Raw genomic sequence first — 13587 nt, 5'->3', positions numbered from 1 at the left:
ACAAGCAGAATTTCTCCTCTTTCAGTTCCCCATTGTAAAGCTAATTGTTAGAAGTTCTGTTAAGGTGATACTGAAAAAAGACCACACAGGCTTTTCTTAACTGTATTTTTTGCCCTGTCAGGATGAGCCATTCAAGAACATGCTGCTGCTGCTTCTCTTTTCAAGGATTTTTCCTGTTGACAGGAGCATTTACATGAGAATACAGAACAGGCACTGACTGACACTATGTTGAGGCTCATATAACTATCAAATTATGTTAGATTAGAATAAATGTCATTGACATACAGGAACATTATATGCTCAGTAAAGCCTCTGCAATAACAAGTTTGAATATTTACTGAAGACTATTTAAAGGTAGTACAGCAATCTGTTCAAAATTAAGGGGGTTTGGGAGGGGCTTTGTTTGTGCATTGTAGAGAAAGGGAAACTATCATTTATTTAAACTATTATGACAGGTGACATCTGATCAGTTTTGTCCCATCTCACATTTCTGCTGAAGACAGGATTGAAAAGTATGCTGAAAAATGTATTCCAGAGATGAGGAAGATATTTCTCTCTATGCTTTATTATTTCCTGCACACATGTACACCTATGCATGTGGACAATATGATGTGAATGAACATTAAAATACAGGGGGTAAACTGCTAATAAAAATCTAAATTTTTTTGGACTATTTATAGTCAAAATGCTGTATGGTTGAATATCAGATTTCTAAGATACACAGGAAAGATCTGCAAAGCTCACAGCAATAAGCAATTCCTATTTCTGGCAAGGCTGGGAATGACTTCTAAAATTCAGGATGCAGTTAGAGGAATACTTGTCCAATATGCTGTGATTATATAAAAGGAATTGGAACAATACACATAAAGCCCACTGACTAGAAACTATTTGATCCAAAGATGGTGGTTGATACGTTTGTGGAGGATAGAGGCACGGAGACTGGTAGTATTCTTTGCATGGGAAAGTGGAAGAAGTCACTTCGCAAATGACATTTTAAAGTCATTTCCAGCTAATAATGAAGAATTGTTTGAGATTGCCGAGATTATAAATTTGGGTCAAAGCATTCATGAATTGATACAGAGGGCTGTCATGTCACAAGGACAGAATGAGAGCTGTTGGGAAAGGTGGGATACTTACAAAAGCCTTAATCAGCTCAGGGGACAGATAGGTATCTTGGTAGGATAATGTAATGTATAAAGAAGTGTGAAAAATGCCATATACTGAGAGACAAACTGTTAAATTCAGAATGGCATGATCTCCTTGGTGCTGTGAAAAATAGTGAAAAACAAACAACCAAAAACTTCAACTATTCAATAACAAGAAAAATTAAGTAGAAATTGTACATAAATTGCATGTGTCATGTGTGGAAATATAAAGAACAGTACCCAAAAAATAATGATAAACAGTTTACTGGATATGATGTAAGACAGACAGAATGGGTCATTTACCAGGGGATTAATGCACTTACTACAGAAGGATGTCATGTTTACCGAGCAGGAAAAAATAAGTGTACTACTTCATTTCTAACGAGGTCCATCCCCAGATCTCTGCATTTAACCATGTTATCAGAAAGACCAAAGAACTGGAGGACAATGTAAAGAACTAGAAAAATAAACAAATAAATAATGATAAAAGAATAAATAATTACATATGAACAGCTAGACTAAGAGATAGCTATAGTTTGGAAAGAACACACCTAATGTATAAATACACTAAACAATAATGGCAGTTAAAAACCTGTGGCAATACTGAGCAGTGGAAAGGAACTGGCTAAAATAAAGCCTGAGATGTGTATCATGAGCATTGGACAGTTCATCTGGCTGTGGAACAGCTCATAGGAAATGGCAGAAACCAGCAAAGCCACTGCTTGCAATACTTCAGCCATTTTTGGCAAATAACAAAAATGTGTTGTGAGGAACATTTCCTTGCACTAGCCACAAAATGGACTGCATGATTTACAGAGATTTTTCAACTCTAAGTTCTATGATAAAATCTACAGCTCTTCAAAGTGCAACAAAGCTATATCATTCTTGAAGGAATACACTCTAACCTTTGCAAAGACAGATGTCTTTTAAAGTTATGTGGGACCTTATAAGGATTTTTTTTGCTCTTAGGAGGATAAGCCATGATTGTTATAAGGGGTAAAAACATCGAATTAACGAGAAGGAACATCATATAAACAAATGATTAGGAAGAAATTCACAACCTGTGTTTCTTAGTCAGGAGGCAATCTCACATAACTAATGGCAATATAGCCTTTGAAAATACAAAGTGTCAGTCAACAATCATGCCTAGTCTTTCACTGCTTTGAGAAACACTGATATTTAGCATATGAGTACACACAGAAAATATCCAAAATTCATAGTTTTCCTGGAAAAATAAAAAAAAAGTTTCATATCTATTATAATGTATCATATAGTTGTGATTATCATTCTTGTATTAGTTTTGTTGCATTATTAGTTTTGTTCATTTGCTTTTGAAACATCATTTGTTCTTATTTCTCTTGTACAACTTTAAACACAGTAGAAACATACTACCTCTTCACAACTTTCTCTGAGCTTTTGTTGTTGTTGTTCAATATGGCATTCATCTTCACTTCTATTATAACCTGTTCTGAAACAGTGTAAGTTCTGAGCTTTCACTTTATGTGATTTTTCATTCTAAGAGAATTTCTGGAACAAGCAAGAATTGAAGGATTTCACTGGAGATTAAGAGTCAACGAAGCCATAATTATTAGCTTTTTTTGATTTAGGAATAAATGTGAAATGTCACACTCTAGGAAAAACATAGTATCTTCAAGCAATGCAGTCCACAAGAGTACAATTGCATAAAAGTATTGCTACAGGTGATATAACCCAAAATACTGAATACTCATTACCTGAAGCAATTAGCATAGGTAAGATCGTTCCCACTTTACCAGTTAGGTAAACCCAGCTCTGATTTAGAAGCACAAGAATGTGGTTCTAAAAAATTTGGAAAACACAGAAAATTTGGCAGAGGTCAAAAAGCCCAATCTCTAGACGATCAATTTGTCTTCAGAATGGAACACGGAAAACTTTTCTTATCTGAATTTGTGCTCAGATCCATGAAGACTTTAGTCTGGGATTTCTAGTGTAAAATGCCTTTCAGTGAGAGAGAGAGGCTTATCCTGAGCGTAGTATCAACAATGAGGGAGGATATATATCAGTATATCTCCCTGATATCTCACAGAGAGAAACACATAAAGCATCTGCTTAAAGTAAGATAATAGCCTTAGCTTAAATTGTAAAGCCGGTATGGACAATTTATATCTTGACTGTCTAATATAAAAGATATGATGAGCTTCATCCTGAAGCTCCCTGTTCTCCCAACATCTGAGTCTGATACTTGGCCAGAGGAGAAATATTTGCTCTACTTGCTGAAGCAATTATGAGGACTAAATTAAAATGTCAGCATTAGGAAGAATATGCCTGTTACCTATCTTCAGCTTAAGGTAAAAACAAGTGTGATGAATATCACACAGGGAAAATGCCCAGTTTCATATTAAAATAAATAAATAAAAGTGAGATGAGGTAAAATACAAGAAATACTGTAAAAGAGGACACACTGATGACATTTTTCTCAGAGCTTCAGTCTGCAACATGCCGTAAACACCAGTTTTTGTGATTCTGTAAGACTTAAAAGTAAGGCTACAGTTTAGATTTTAAATATTTAGAAGGTGTCTGGTTCTTTAACACACTGAGAAAATTATAACGTATATCAGTGGGTTGCTCAGGTCTTCAATGTACAATGCAAGATTTTAGAGAGCAAAAAAAAAATGACAAAAAATGGCAGTCTTCACTACTGCAAAATGATGTTAAACAAGAATATAAGATTCTGTTTTGAGACATGAAATTGTTGATTATCAGTCTAAATATACATTATATGATTGAGAGTCACTACTATTCTGAATTTAAAGTCCTTGTTATTTTTCCCGTTTTAGTGCTTATGTCTAGAAAAGTTTGTCCAATGGACAACAGAAGAAGCTCTTAGGCTGGTTTAAGAACAAAAGAAACCTGTTATCCATGGATGCCCATTTCCTGAAGTGAATTAAGACCTCTTGAAACTTTACCTGGCAGGTAAGGAAGGGAGGCTCTGCCACAAGAACTCTGTTCTTTGTAAAGGATGGTATATATCAGCAGAGCATTGGGTCACTGAAATGTGTAAAATAGCAATCCACAATGTTTTCTGATATGAACTGTGTCTGTGCTTGTCAGATAACTTTTTTTTCCACAGTAGTCATTCATAAAACACATTATGTGATGATGATCTGGTAACTAACAGAACTCATGCTCAGCCCAGGCCAAGCTCACATTCCTAAGAAAGTGCGTGGGAAGAAAAGCAGTGGTATTCTTTCTTCCATACAACCAGTATTATTACTAACATGATCCTGAAGGTTATCCTCAGCAGCATGTATAAAGTAAGGACAGAAACTGGAAAAAAAGAAGCAGCAGGACACGAGGGTTGTCATAGAATGAAAAAATGTTACTGACCATATGAGCCTCTGTGGGCATATCCAGGCCCTGTTCTGCCTGCCCTTCATTCTCTGATAGGAAAGAGCAGGCAACAGACCTATTTGCAAATATATTCTTAGACCAATTTGATTTTCACAGCACTGTGATGCCAGCTAACAGCAGTATAAACGTGTATCAGCAACAAAAGTTGATAAGCAGTAGCTGTTGCTCAGAGAGCATGACCAAGTGCTGATGAGACACAGTTAAACCTTCTGAAGGCAGTGAATGAAAAGGAAGTGAAAATCAACAGCAGTGGGCATTCCTTCTTTCACTGATTATCTCATGGGTTTCTCATTTTGTTCTTTCATTTCCTGTTTTACTTCCATTCTTCACACATCTCCCATAACAATATGTCAATAATTTACCAATCTACCACTTAGATCCCAACATAATTCTTTCAACTCATTTCCACACTTCAGTTTCCTTAGAAATTCATTTGCACATCTCCCCAGAAGTTTAAACAAAACGTGGTGCATTGATGTCCAGCTTTCTGCTCCCCTCCATTCCTCCTATCACTCTTGACCCCGGTAGCCCTTTCTTTGCAACCCCAGTTCCCAATCTACGTTCATTTACAACTCTCCCCTTTACTTTTCTGCTTCAATAACATTCTTAGATGTTCAGTTCGTGTATGCTTGCAGAGCTCATGTCTTGATCAGACTGCTGCTTTTCTTTTTGTTTGCTCCATTCAATCAAAACTATACTACAGAACCTTTCTAGTCAGTTGATTTAATCAATTTTCTCTACTAGTTCCTCTACATTAACTTTCCTTATGCCAGCTTTCCTTTCTGTCCCTTGCCATACTACCTAGTTCTTTCCCCTCCACCAGATTTCTTCACACCTACTTTCCCACAGCCTCTTCTCTGCTTTTTCCACAAGGCTCACTCTAACTATCCTCCTGTAAGTGTGCTGCCTTTGCCACTTGTGTGTTCACGAAGGCCCATTTATGGCTTGACAAGTGCATACAACAAATTGTAACATTTTCTGGATACAGGAAAAAAAAATACTTCCCACTGTTCTATGACCTTGATAAGCAATCAAATTTTACAGCTATAGCATCTTCTCTGTGTGTCATCTCCATTCTTCTGGTTGCTTTCTCTATTATAGCATTTTTTTCTCTTTTAATAAGCCCTTTATATTAAAGATCACATCAATATATTTGCACTTTGCCATTCTTGCTTATATTATGTTCCCAGACTAATGCAATAATTGGAATTATTACGGTTGAAGTAGCCATAAAAAAAAGTCCAGAATCACAATATTAGGGTGTAGGTGGGGTAGTTGTATTCAATATTAAGAGAGAGAAACCAAGGCAGTTCTAGAGACAGATACTGAAAAGCCAAGCTGTATCAGAACAAAATTGCTGACTTACAACTAGGATGAGAACAGAAGCAAAGAGATATGGAGATGAAGCAAATTCAAAGGATAGATCAAAGGAAAGAATAGACAAAAAGCAAGATTAGGAAATTTAGGCTGAAAACGAAAAGAAGGAAGAAGAAAAAGTAGGGGAACGCTGAACAGACATCTTGCTGTGGTGAGAGGCAAAGCTATGTACCACTATGCACCTCAGCCTCTCTGAAGCTCCTTCTCTGGGACACTCAACAAAAACACAACAAGACAACTGAGGAGCTTGTGTTTACATTCCCCACTGTGAAAGGAACAGAATTCTTTGACAGAGAAGTAAAAGTCTGTCAAAGTAAGGGCCACAAATCTCTTCAAATATTTATAGTCACTTAGCATACTGAGAGGACTAGTGATTAATCAGCAAATTAATTTACTCCAAATGAAAGCACAAAAGGACATACGAGGAAGAGTCAAGCAGGCTTTGATCATAAATGCCAAGATTTTTCTTAACAGGCTTATAGGAAGAGCTGAGAAAAGAATGATAATGTCAGATACAGAAGTGTAGGTATATGGCAGTGAACATCTACCAGAAAGACTGAAACTTTTTTTAGAGTGTCTGTTTGGAAAAAGAGGCTTATAGATTTCTAGCCCAGTCTCAGTTGGATGAGAAATGGCTGGAAATTGTACCCAATGGTGAGAGAGAAACCCATAAGTTAGGGAGAGAAGAAAGCATTCCTAATAAAAGCCTTACACATCTCTTCTATACAAACTTAGCAGAAAAGTGTTCAATCATCTTGCTACCAAGTTAATAAAGCATGTTAAGCATTGTTCTAAATTTTGACTGACTCTTTCCACTTGTCCACTTGACAATAATAAGAGGAAAATGATGGTTTCACCTTACATAAGCAAATAGTTCCTTCCAAAATTTGAGGATAAACTGACCTCTTTGCTTAAAAGGTATCTGGCAAAGAAGAGTATCAAGCAGCAACTCTTGTGTCCAGTGCTGGGTTCGCACATCATTTGGAAAGCTCCACTCTACAGAGCCAGCCACGTGCTACTGTGACCAATGATTTAGTTTGAGTAATTATTTTCATAGGCCTTTTTGGCTAAAGATGCAAATATTTCCCAGAATTCACATGTAGCACCCCAGAAAGTTTTTCAAGTTGACTACAAACACAAAAAAATATATATATATTTTCAGCAATTCTCTATATTTCACATACTTGAAAAGAACACAGTTTGACAACAAAGACATTTCCCCCTCTTCCAAATTACTGCGTGTGGTTACTGTTTTGACCAGTCAGGTATGAGTCCTTTTCTTCCATGTAGTAAATTGTTAAGGAAGGTGGGAGCATTATTCATACTAGCAATTAGATGATTCAATGTTTGTTTGTATTCAGTATTTGCAATAAGGTGATTTGCATTTTAGCTGGTTGTTGAGTGATGACATCATTACTGGTCCACTGCAGTTGCCATAGAAACACAACTGGATTTTTCACAGGCCAGGCAATTGAAAAGCTTTAGAGATGTGCTTGTTTCTGGTTTTAATAAATGGCTTGTCAGTCACAGTGTTAACGTCTAATACCTTTTACCTTTTAGAGAATAGAAATAGTGAAGAGTAAATTATCTATACCCTAAGAAGTGTGGATTTGATAAGACTGATGCTAAATGATAAGTTTATCTTGCAGTTCAACCCTGTAAACAGATCACAGTTCCAACAGTGGAAGGACTTGTACCCAAAGCAAGCAGAATACTCTCACATGTAAGCATCCTCACTCTGGCTTAAACAGGAAAGTCCTAGTCATGGTTATCTTATACCTCTCTGCTGCATCTATATTTAGATGTTACTAGCTGTGCTTATTACATTACCATTGTAATGTAAAAAAACAAACAACAACAAAAAAATGCCAAGCCAAGAAGTGAACATTCAGACATATCCTCCTATTTAAATCTCCCATGAAATTAGAAGTACCTCAGAGACCCTTTGTGAATTTGACTCTGCCACTACACCCTGAATTTCTGCAAAGCTCACATTGCATATTCTCCAGGGCTATATTCCCTGAGCGTGGCACACTTTTGGAGTATGCAACATTCGGTATTTGCAGTTCAAGAGAGAACCTGGGTTGACCCTTTGCAAGATATGTTCAAAAACGAAAGCATACTTTTATGCTTGCATGGTTCTCTATAGCAATGCTAATCATAATTGTGAGAGGAGGCAATTATACAGGTGATTTCCCAGTTTACTGTTGAACTATGTAGGTTTTAAATTTAAAACACAAAACATTTTGAAATTTTCTCTTTTCAATAAAATAATGTTTAATCTTGGTTTAGATATTTTATAGTAAATAGTAATTTACATTTTTTAAGTTGCTTTGAAAAGAAAACCTAAGAGTCCATGCTTTCATAGAAGGTATAAAAGTGTCACTTCACCCCATCAGCCTCTTGAAAAATCTTTCAGAAACACTTTTCATCAAAACCAGCGCGATCTTAATTCCTTACATTGTATTGAATGCTACAAATTTCAAAATAGACATGCTGGTTGGGATTCAGACTCACAGTATGAAGGCCTTATTTATGAGTGTATGTGAAGGCATGTTTACTCATATGCCTGTGTGTGAGGTAGGTGTCAAAGTTGTCATTGCAAACAAAGCAAATTCAATAAAATGTAGACAACACAGACTAAGCAGTGGTTTAGACAGCCAGGCAGTACGTCTGCTTTAGGGAGACTGAACCTGTTTCTAGCTTGTATTGACTTGCTCTCCAGTAACTACAATGGGATCTTAGTCAAGTGGCGGACACCCACACAGAGCCGCTTTAGCTTAGGTGTCAACCTTAGGTACATCTCCACCATACATTTAAAAAATGGTTTAATCCTTCCATATTGAAATAAACATAATAAAGAGGGCAATGGTAAAGTAATGCATTGTGTTCTCACTTGGAAAAGCAAAACTTGTGTGAGTGTATGAAAAAGCAGCCTCCTACGCAGGAGTAAACTTAGTGTCAGGGATGGCTTTAAGGGAAAGAGGGCCTAAGTGGACCGTTAAATTTGTCATGCAGTGAACAAGCTACTGGAGAGCCTTGCTCTCTTTACCCACACCGTAACAGCTCTGGCTGACTCAGTTCAACCCTAGGAACATTCATTTGCCTCCACAGCTCAAAACAGTTTAAAAAGGAAGAAAATCAAGCACTATGTGTTTCAAACCTTTATGCCTTGACACTATTCAAACTTACTATTTTCCTAAAATAAATGTTAAACAGACTTGCCAAAGTACATTTCTTTTCTGAGGAAAAAGTAGAGTTCCAGTGCAGACACTGGCATTTGTCTGTTCCAGAAATGAATCCTAAACCCACAGGAAACTTTCAGCAATTAAAAACAACAGCCAACCTAGCATATCTGCACTATCATTACTTAGCTCAGAAATGTTTCAAGGAAAGGCTGCATTTCCTTTTTTATTACCAAGTATAAACACTCATGCTTGGGACTGAACAAGCAACTTCACATTTCTTTTAATCACTGAGTTACTAGAAAGCAGCTTATCAGTACTTTAAAATGGAAAAAAAAAAAAAAGCATTACAGTATGATTTGCATGCCTGGGTAATAATACTCAATGGTTTATTAAGGACTCTCAAGCTTTAAGCCATTCTGCAAAAAGCATCAGGTAATTACTTCCCTTGCTTAAGGAGATTATATGAGCATTTCTAAAACTGTGCAAAGAAATATATCCTATATTAAATTCTATTGGTTACAATTCGATATTCTTTCAATGGTGAACAATTACATGAACGTTTCTACTGAAGTCATCATGACCACTTCAGTAATGAAGTGTTCATCTAGATAACTAAGGGAAAAACTGCATTTTATTATTGCAATAATGTGAATAAAGCCTGATATTCTGTCAGATTTTTCTGCTATGAATATAACAATATAACCACTTCTGTGTGCACACAGAAGATGAGAAATTTTGTCCACTAGGATTTCAAAAAATGTTTTCCAAGTGCCTACAAAGAAGGATTTAGAGAAAATACCAACTCTGATGTAATTGCAGTGATGCCACTCCTGTGTATCCATGTATCTGCTACGGTACTTAAGCAATGGTGCCTCCCAAAATGAATAGGATGGAGTGGCATAGTAGAACAGCAGATAATAAATAATAAAAATAATTCTCCATTCAAAACCCTTTTGCAAAACATGTTTCCTCTCTACTTTAATTATAACCATTCTAATCCCAGCATTTCCATTTTTCTAATTGTTTACATGTTTTATTTAACACTGAAATCTTTTATTTATACAGGGTTGTGTGGGTAATTTATTTATGACAGAGGTTACTTAACTGAACCAGCAGTGAATCATGCATAAACGCACCTGTGTCTGCAGGGAGCTCAAGTGAAGCCACTCAGATCCAACACAGCTCAAAGATCTACTCTGATGCAGTGATGCTTTGGGATATGACCTTCCTCACGGCACTTAGCTTTTCCTTTTAAAAGAGTGTTAAAAGAACGTTGAGGTGCAGAGTGTGCCACCTGATATACAGTGTCCACTGTAGCTGTGTGTATCCCACTCCCTTCCAAGTTACAGGTTTATTAACTCCCGGTTGTAGTTCTGGAGCCTCCAGTACCAATCTGTGCCTGTGCTTTAAGATCTCTGCTGTCACCCCGTGGCTTTTCTGCTCTGTGCTGCAGTTTATTCTACACTTACAGGCGCTTCATTCCACATAGAACAAGTAAGTATCTGTTAGCTGTAAAAATAACAAGAAGCATTGCAACTGCACAACCATAGAGAGCTAAACAAAAGCTAAACAAAGTAGGTAATAGTCACCTGGTCATTAAATAATTGGATAATTAGATTTAACTGCAAGCTAAAACATATCACCAGGAAGGCCAAGACAAATCTGGTAAAACCTGTGCTCTTAGCCTAGCAGGAAGCCTATGGCCCTTTACAAGCTCTAATATCACCAAATTTACTGAGCTACAGCATTATGTATGTCATCAGAAAGGACACAGGTAAACTTAGCTGATGGTCTCCAAGTCAGAGAAAAAAAAAATCAGCAACAGTTTTTGTGTTTTTTTTTTTCCCTGTAGTAAGAATGGATCTAGAATCTACCTTTGAACACCATATGTGATAAGGCTGACAAAATAACATGCTTGAAGTTAAATCTACTGAAGTTATGAGTTATACAGGAAATAAGGTAAGACTTGTATCTGCTTACAGATATACATACATAGGAGGGTATATTTACATGCTTAATTGTCTGTATTATAACCCAGAGTAACAAGCCACATATGTATAATGTGTACATGCCTAGTCTCTCCCTAGTCCTTCCTGACCTGTCTGCTCAGCCAAACAATCCAACAACCAAATCCCAAAGGAAACATCTACAAAAGGATTTTGAACCCTGCCTTCAGAAATCTTTATGGAGAATCACTGTTCTAATCTTCTATTCAATCCTACATGGTCACCACAAACCCAACACACTTCACTGCAGGATGCCACCTGGGTGATAGGAAATTTTTCATTCTACAACGTGGCAGGCAAGATCACAACTTCTCATGCAAGGCTTTTCTTATGTTGATCACTATATGTTGTTGATACCATCATGTGACTTCTTCTGTATATGATTGCTTCCTTTCTGCTGTTTGCATCACCTTCCATCTATGTTCATCTCTATCTTCATTGTTTAAATATTAAATTTTTAAAACAATCCCATTTTAATCTTGGTCTTTTATTAAAACATTTATGAATATTGCATAGATGCTATGGGAACCAAAGAGTGAAGCAATGATTTGTATATCCACCAAGCTGGTGAGCAAAGAAGCATCTTTTCCATTACATTCTGTATGACTGCAGGAAAGATTTAGGGAAGATGCATTCCCTATGGGAAGGAAACCTACAGGTTGTGAGGTAAGAATAACTTACTCGAGGTTATATGAAAGCTTTCTGTTTCAATACAATTTTTGTTTGGGGGAGGGGGGGGGAGGTGGGGAAAAGAAGTAAGAGTGCACTGTGGAAGGTTCCACTTTCTTATATCAAATTGTTCCATATTCTATTCACACTATCTGAAAGAAACAGTTTATTTTCACATTATGGTATTGTCCTTTATAATACAGACCTTCACAGAAGGTGATCTTCTCAAAAGGGAACAGGAAACCAAAAATATTCAAAGGAAAATCCTTCACATTTGAGACAGCTATGACTAGCATATTTGAAATTTCAAACAAACTGTTGGTATGGCAACAAAAACATTCATAGTTCAAAGGTAGAATTGGTAGTGTGAGATATGCCACAAAAATACATTTTGAAGCCTCTGTTATTTGATTAGTTTTAAGGACAGATGCTCCTTGTTAGATATTTTCCAAAGAATAAATACCAAAAAGAGATATTTAAAAATAATGATTGTAAATGATTACCATTCCCTCCAAAGCAGCTAGGAAAACATTTTCCTGACCAGTCTCATATAACTTAAGTTGATCATACGCATTTGTGAACATAACTTGTGTGTTGGTTTGCTTTTTTTTTTTTTCCCTTCTTTCCTTTGGTGCAGTTTCTGAAGTTTCACAGCAGGGGAATTTGACTGTAGAATAAAAAAATGATCACATACAGCACACACATGGGCACCTTGTAGATACAAACATATACTTGTAAGCATCAAGCAAAAAAGGCATTTATGAAAACTAGCCTTCATCTCAAATTAACTTCAGTTATAGTCTGACTTCCAAAATCCTTTTGATATGATAGAGCAAAAGATTCATCTAGACGTTCTCTGAAACACACGGCACATGGAAGCTCGCTCCTTCTTGTACCGTGTGTCTGCCTCGTTTGCCTATGCATGTCCTGAACATGCTTCACTAGAAGAGATGTTGCCAAATCTATGATTTAGCCCTCTTACATTAAAAAGCAATAGTCATTTTATTGTTTATAGCTGTACTAAGAGCACATACAGACAGATGTTTAGGCAGATGTGCTCATTCTCCCTGTACAAAATTAAAAACTGGTATAAGGCACCCTGGCACATCTATCTGATGTTCCCCACATGATGATCTTAGCCAAAAACACTCATCATCCCTGAGCAGAGAGCATTCAGCACCCCACTTAGGTGAAGCTACACTGTGCCGTTTTTAAGGATGATCCAAAAGGCTGTGTCACTATCTTTTCTTCTCAATGAATGAGAAAGCAGCTGTAAGAGTAAAATCCAGCATCTGAATTCCACCTACTGTGACAGAGCACGGCCAGATGATTAAGTCTGTGAACTGCATCTATCATGTCCAAGTACACTGGTAAAACGGATCCCAGAACTGTCTTCTACCCTCTTTACAAAAGTAACTAAACACCGCAGTGTAGTTCTTTAAATGTCCTTATCCACCTACTCTTAATGAAAGCATTATCAATGCCACAAAAGGTAACCTCATGATCATCATATATCACCAGTAACTGTCTATCTCATTTTCATTCAGTGCAAATATTTCACCTCACCGATACATTACTAAAGCATATTAGATAAGCAGATAACGTGAATTTGCTGTATAGAGTACTCTAGTAATGTAAACACTCCAAGAAAACTGGCAAAAGGTATAGTTTGTGATGCTTGGCAAGATAAAGCAGTACACGAAAGCAACACATCTTCAGAGAAAACAAACAAGCAAACCAACAACACGCATTTCATCGTTTTCAGTACTTATTTTCCTCTAAGACATTTACTTCCATTACCTGTATAGTATC

The 13587-nt window shown here is 36.7% G+C and overlaps 1 protein-coding gene and 1 long non-coding RNA gene across 8 annotated transcripts in view; one reads left to right on the top strand and one right to left on the bottom strand.

The window, feature by feature from the left end:
* Positions 1-13587, bottom strand: part of GRM1 (glutamate metabotropic receptor 1) — a 186549-nt gene that overhangs the window by 112817 nt on the left and 60145 nt on the right. The gene's annotated exons all lie outside the window — the stretch shown is intronic.
* Positions 3819-11489, top strand: LOC308192758. The gene is made up of 3 exons (XR_013949119.1): positions 3819-4097; positions 10953-11059; positions 11177-11489. It is a non-coding gene; the product is annotated as an uncharacterized lncRNA (long non-coding RNA).

Source organism: Anser brachyrhynchus (genome assembly GCF_964034855.1).
Source record: "Anser brachyrhynchus genome assembly, chromosome: 3".
Lineage (NCBI taxonomy): Eukaryota > Metazoa > Chordata > Aves > Anseriformes > Anatidae > Anser > Anser brachyrhynchus.
The sequence above is the reverse complement of the archived record's forward strand: the minus strand, read 5'-3'. Positions and strand labels throughout refer to the sequence as shown.